Source organism: Ptychodera flava, chromosome 15, assembly GCF_041260155.1.
Source record: "Ptychodera flava strain L36383 chromosome 15, AS_Pfla_20210202, whole genome shotgun sequence".
NCBI classification, from domain to species: Eukaryota; Metazoa; Hemichordata; class Enteropneusta; family Ptychoderidae; genus Ptychodera; species Ptychodera flava.
Genome location: NC_091942.1, coordinates 22292484 through 22299730, shown reverse-complemented (window position 1 = coordinate 22299730; position 7247 = coordinate 22292484).

The window sequence follows — 7247 nt, the reverse complement described above, 5'->3', positions numbered from 1 at the left end:
CTACGGTGCTGTTTCTATTTCACAAGGTTAGCAATTCCCTGTGAAGAGAGGCGTTTGGCTTTCAATTGACTGGTTCACTGCATGGACCAAGTACCTACCTTCATGCTTCCAATATAATCGAGGGTTTAATCATAGTGTGTATTACCAAACCCGAGATTATACTGTATTGAAGATCAACACAGCTACTTTGTCAATGTGTCTTCATGCTTCCAGTAGTGCAGTCACGTACTTAAGGTAGCATGCCTCTCAAAACTGAAAGACTTACGCATTTGCTCAAAACTTTTGTCAGGGAAACTTTCAACCATTCTCTTTTGAGAATAATAACCAGGGGGTATCACCATTCAAATTCTGGAACTATGAAAACATGATCCTAAAACTGGATTTTCATTCCTTTCCAATGTATGTTCGGCTGATAAAATACTGAACAATGTTATGTTGTGCACATCTGCCATAAAGCCATACTTCGCAACCTTATCTCATCCTTCAGCTGGTAAGGCTATGGTGTTTTACCCACTCTTTGTGACAGACACTCTTCTGTAGAAATCAAAATATTCCAGCAGCCGTCACTTACAGCAACTCTTGAAGAAAATAGTCCCATTCATGCCGTCATTTGAATGGGCTGCAGTACAAACAAAACCAACGGCGTCAAAGCCCAATATGTTAACAGATTCATCTATGTTTGTAGTAGTGTCACGGTATGGTATTTCTTTTCTGTCTTACATCCATAGAGTATTGAAGTAACCAACGGTGATCATTTTGTTCCGGAGTAGGTTTACAACTTCCCTTTCCTAACCTCACTCTTCCAGTTCCTTCCTCAAGTACCCCTGCCATGAAATTTGCGCACAGTCCCTGTTGTATGTCCTCAACAAGTTAGATCTCTAAAAGAGACAACCAGGGTAGAGACAAAAGTACACCATCAACAAAAATTGATCAGAATGCTGCAATCAGTTAGATCACCTATTTAATACAAAAAATGACATGTCTATATGGACAAATGTTTTATGTCACAGATGTGACTGTAAATAGCATCACTGTAATGCATGGTTTGTGTTCACAGTATTTAACTTCTGCAATTTCTTCATTACATTTGTGAAACTAGAGAAGTCGCACATTATCCCTTTAATATTTTATAGCTGTTATAAATTAGGATATATATTTTGTAATTTGTTTTTTCAATTTTCTGTGTATCATTCACAGTTGTTTGTTAATTCTACTCTGTATACAACATGCATCCGCATTTTGTATGCCAAGCCATAACGTGGCCAGTATTCAAGTATTACGTTTGTGAGTTGATGCCAAAACATACATCTGGACAGCATTTAAAATACGCCAGTACACTAGTGAACGGTACACAACATTGCATCACTCGGAAAGTTCAAGCACATGTCAGTCAGATTCTAGCATACAGCAACTTGCAAAAAAACACTCCCGTAGTGTGAATCTTCATAGCTGCTTTCTTGTGACTTTTCTGTGTACACGTCATCTGAAGTGGCATGAAACCATGCTAACTCTCATCCATTTCATAGTTTAGAATGTAACTTCATTGACATTGAACTTCATTCCACTTACAGTCAACTTGCAATGTACAAATGTAAATAAAATGTTTATGTAAACAAGTTCACCATGTACGTATTTGTATCAGTGGTCATGTAGTTGACACAGTGCACATTGTTTCACTTGCTATATCTTCACTCTAAGATTTGACCAGATTGTTCCTCTGAAACGTTGTGATCTTTTTTAAAAACAAATCCGTGTTCACATAATATCTGTACAGCATGTAAGCACCTGTGTGTGTATGAGAAGCGTTAAAACAGGCTTTCTTGCTGCGTAGGTTTGTGCAGCAGTCATTTTGTGCTTTGAAATTCCAATTATAAGAATCTGGGTCCAGCGATCATCATCAAACTGACACTAATGAAACTATTTCCCTCTGGTTGTCACTATGAAACCATTTCCCCTGGCTGACACTAATGAAACTATTTCCCTCTGGTTGTCACTTTTAAAGATTCAGCGATCTTAAGACATTTATTTCTTTGTATTTACTTTTCATTTGCTTTTTCTGACCGTTCAGGTTTCTTTGTGTCATGTAGTTTGATCAGAATATAGTGTTATCCTTATTACGATTTGACATGAGAAAACAGCCTCACAATCAGACTCCTCATCAAAGATATTGCATTTCACTGGCAAATGTTCCCATGAATAATTTTATTTATTTATTCATTCATTCATTCATTCATTTCATTCATTCATTCATTCATTCATCACGATTTAGCATTAATCATTTGGTCATTACTGAGTCCAGCATTGTGTTCAGATTTTGTCAAGCTAGGTACACAAAATATGTGTAGCAAAAGGCTCATCAGTATGCTATTATACAAATATTCTCATTATTAACACCCTGATTAGGGTTTTCTCCAACTGGCTGTCTTGCTTCCTGAGAAAACCCTCCCACAGCAAATACGGATACCTGCCATTGGGATCTTGTTTAGTACCTTCAGCAGTTTTTGTCATGATTTTCTTATGTAATAATTCTGCAATAGATCCCATCATAGTTCTTCTTATTTTGCCGGCAGAGAAGACGCAAGCCACGGAATTAACTTAGTTCTAATGATGATATAAGTTGTTCTAGGCTACATTTCTACATAAAATAATGGTGAAAATGTTCCTTTCATTTATGAAACTCTCATCAATCGCCCAAGTGCGTGTTAATTCAGTGCACTGACGTAAGTATACCGGTATATAGCACATCAATATCAACTTTTTAAAAGTTGGTTATTGCTTCCCTCTGAGTTTTAGGCGCTTAATCTTCCCTATAAGTTGTTCTATCAACTACAGCATCCCCCTCCCCTTCTTCTACCCATTTCCCGGCACCCACTGCCAGGAATTCTCTCCGTATCCACAATAAAAACTGAAATTTCTTCCTTGCCCACAATAAAAATTTATATTGTCTCCCCGCCTATCGAATGATTTAAATTTTCCCGTCCGCTGAAAAACTGGGCACGAACACCTGTTTTCACGAACAGGTTCCTTGGCTGTATCTTAAGGTTGACAGAACAGCGCCCCCTCATGCAATGTCACATAGGATGATAATGATGATCGACAACAGCACACCGGTGTACTCGCTAATGTAGTCAATATTGTCGAAATACCGGTAGCACTCGGGCGTGGACGCAGTTTGCCCCACTAAATGTTGTTGCCTCAGTCATTACATCATATTGGTGAGTTACAACAGATATCGAAACGTCGGACATGCCATCACTTGGGAGGGGCCCTCTCGAATCTCTGAAATGCTTTATTTTGGTGGTCTGGTGGCCTCTTCCTTGTTCGTTGGTGTATTACAGTATGGATTTGCTTTGACAAGGGATTTCACAGGAGATCAAGGATTCCATAATTTCCGATCGCATCATAGTTAACACTTTGGTCTAATATAGTCCGTCCCTTTACAGATTTTGTCAAAGCCAAAAGCTTTTGACAGAAAATCATCTGAAAGGCGAGACTGTTGAAAGGAATACCTTTATTTCCAGAACACTGCAGTTCACATATACATCATGCATATCCTGAAGCAATACATTTTTAATATGTAAGTAATCACTGTAATTATATCGAGAAATAAAACGCCAACACACTGCAGCTGCTGACAGGCAGTCTTTAACCACAGGTAAATGACATGCTACCAGCCGGCCTGAATTGGTGAGTTTACAACACTGGTATGTTACTTAGATAAAATTCAACAGTGTTCACATTATGTTCATAGCTCTTATTAGAAAAAAAAACCAAGGGTATTAAAGACTATAATTCTCGATAAAGTGATAGTCAACGGCAAATAGTCTAGGATATACCTACCAATTCTTACGTTTCTCGACTGAATAGCAAAGATATTCTCATTCAGGAACCACAAATAACCAATACATTATGATAAGGCTTCGATTGCAATTTGTCAGCCTATTCAAGCTGATAAAGACAGTGATCAAACGAAATCGGCGAGTGTATGACTAGTGTCAACCACTTAATATGTCCTGGTAACATATTCGATTTGGTCAAACTTTAAAACTTGCAATGATTTTAATATTTTCTCCATGTACTTTGAATGTTTTCTTGATTCTTTTGTGCATGAACAGATGATTTCGTAACCGGGCGCTAATCGTTCACTATCACCAGAATGTATATCCAGGTGCCTCTTTTTCACGAGGAGTAAATTTTTTAGTTTCACTTTCCGAATGCTGTGTCAATCTACGGAGCTGCCCCTTATAGCTACGATCTGGTACATTTGAATTAGCTACACTATAAACTGAAGGACAGATACAACGTACACTCGCATAAGAGAATGTGCTCTATCGTTACGCCTTTCAGGTAGTATGCGCCTCGAAAGTGAAAGACTTAAACTTTCGCTCAAAGTTTACTCAATTATATGTAAAACTTTCAACTCTTCTCTTGATCAATTAAGAATACAAATAAGGGGGGTTACCATGCAAAATTTGGTACAAAAGAAAGTACCTAACACTTGAACGATATTCGAAATTCATTAATGGCCACCATCCATGATTTAACTCTATAAGGAAAATAAACTTTTCTATTGTTCAGAAACTAAGACAGTGACCATTTTTCTTACACTAAGAGTTTTAAAATGGGCTCTCATAATTGTGTTAGAGGTAGACCAGAAATGAACTGAACAAATGTGAGGGCCTGAATACCTGTCCCGAGGCGCATTCTACCTTACTGAGGGTTTACTGCAGATTGTCTTGCTCATCACGTGCCATCTGCTCGCGGGACATACTCTCGGCGTCAGGTCGAGATACTGTAGTTGGAATGTTACTAGGGTACGACCGACAAAGATGCGAGTCCATTGCGACTATTTCTGACAAGACAACTTACAGACGTCATCACCTAAGATACAGCTTCTCCCATGTGTCGGTATGTCGAGGTGTTAGTCCTGGCCGATTGTGAGTCTTGCTGGGTGTCATTGTTTCCAGTGGGTTTTAAATAACAGCTTAAAGGCATTACATAATTCGTAACATAGTAATGAAGAAAAGAGGAAACGATAACAAAACAGCCGACTCATAATCTGATAGTACTTGCTATTCCTAACTGACACACTATTAATTGCAAAAACATTGAGCTGGAAAACAATGTGTTTCTGTAAAAGTCACTGCTAAAAACAAACTCTTAAATCAATAAAAGAGTGTAATAAAATTTCACTTTCAAACAAGCTCGGAAAAATTCCTAACTTCTGTCGTTTTCGTCAAAATTATTCCAAAAAAATAGCTTTTGAATAATCGGTGGTGTTATGGCCCTGTTCATGACGTTTACTCAGAAGGGGAAAGATAACAGGGGAACGGCCTTTTGACATGATATGATAATGATAAAAAAGGTTTGCATATTGTACCATAGTGGACCTCTATATGGTGAGTGAGATTAATAATGGAATAACCTCTGTAATACTTTTAAAATACCAATATCAAAATAAAAGATCACTTTATGTGCAATCAATCAAAAGAGTTAATGTTTTGTATACATAGGTTCCTCGGGGTGGACAATTATGAAAACAACACTTATAGTAACATGTTAACATTTTATCCATTCTGAAAATGTTTGAAACACGATTGTTTTAGTGGTTATCATCGTCACTAAATTAATCAAGATTTGGAAGATCGAGATGCAATCGTATAGCACAAGTCTAAAATTTGAGGAAGTTAAAATACCTTGTTGATATTATCTATCATTTTTTGTTGGACTAACCAATATATTGGCTCAGTACGGCTGATTTCTCATTTACAATTACGGCATCCGTTTGGAAAAGTTAGGGCAAATATCTCTCATACAATATCCTTGCTAGGGTTCAATTTCACCGGACAGGGTCACATATTTGGTTTTATCAAATTGTAAAGAAAAATGTTCTTGGCTGTTCCGAATCAGGATTAAGGGGAACTTCAGACCACAGTACGCGTAGATGGAGTGAATGCATAGATCAGGCGATACAGGAATTAACGTTGCGCTCGAAACTTTATTTCCCCAGGTCAGCCTGATGGCTGCCTGGGGCAACACTTAGCTCCGAGAGCCTGGAGATATGCTCACTCCAAGGCTCCCAAAGTCCGACTCCAAATTTGCAATACTTTGTCGACAAGAAAGCTTGCCAACGCTAGTTTCACAATGATTAATACGCAGTATGTATGAGACATGTCACAACACTATTGTTTTAAATCCAAGCTGTGAAAATATGAAAAGTGATACTTAACAGCTATAGTTCTGATAAAAGTTCGACTACTTTGTCTTTCTATCGTCCAACCTTGCGTGAAACATTTCATGCATAATCATAGGAATTCACGAGACACGCGGGTGCCTGGAATGGCGCTGCCATTGAATTTAAACAGAAGAGACTTGAAAATATAACTTGCCGCCATTTTGAAGAATTACACCTCCGGTAAATCGTGGGAATTCAAGCCCAAGTGGCAAATGTTGAAATTTGGCGAATTACAAGAATGAAGATTTACAGTAAACCGGTACAAATTATAGAAACATGACAGTTTGATGAAATCAATCACGAATTCAAATAACAGTAAAAGTAAATGATAAGAGTTTCAAATAAACCTTCACCGTGCCTTACGCTGTGGTTTGCAGTATTTTGGGGGGAACCCATTATCTCATAAGCTTATCTTTGTAGTAGACACACAAATGTATTTAATCGTTTTCTGTATTCAGAGGAACGTCTATAAAAGGTCGATTATACGTTTTTCAAAAACACCCTGTTTACATGTTCTGCAGGTTCTGAATTGTCCAATGTTTAACTTCATCGATACGAGTTAAAAAAAAATACCAAAATTTACCCAAAAAAATGATGACCACAAGCATAACGGCAAGCCATAAATAATATATCGATTTGCATAGATGCGATGCTACGGGAAAAATATACATACAATGCTCTATATATGGTGATTGCAACACGCTTGGCAAGATCTGAAGTGGGAAGTTTACACTCCAGATATCGTTTTTCGTTAGAAATCACCAATCTGATTATGGGCAATGTAATTTTGTATGTCGGCTCATGAGTGTGCTGACTAACTTTTACGTGGAAGAGCACAGGAAAACGCCACAGACTGAACCAAAAATACCTTTCTCAAATTTTAAGAGAAAGTATGTGTGCTCTGCATGTAGAGCCAGATGTATTGGTTCCTTGTAGGTGAGCAGGTATAAGCGACGTTCTTTACAATGTGGGTGGAGTCGCTATCGCCTTTCTTTTCGTGGTTGTATCACCA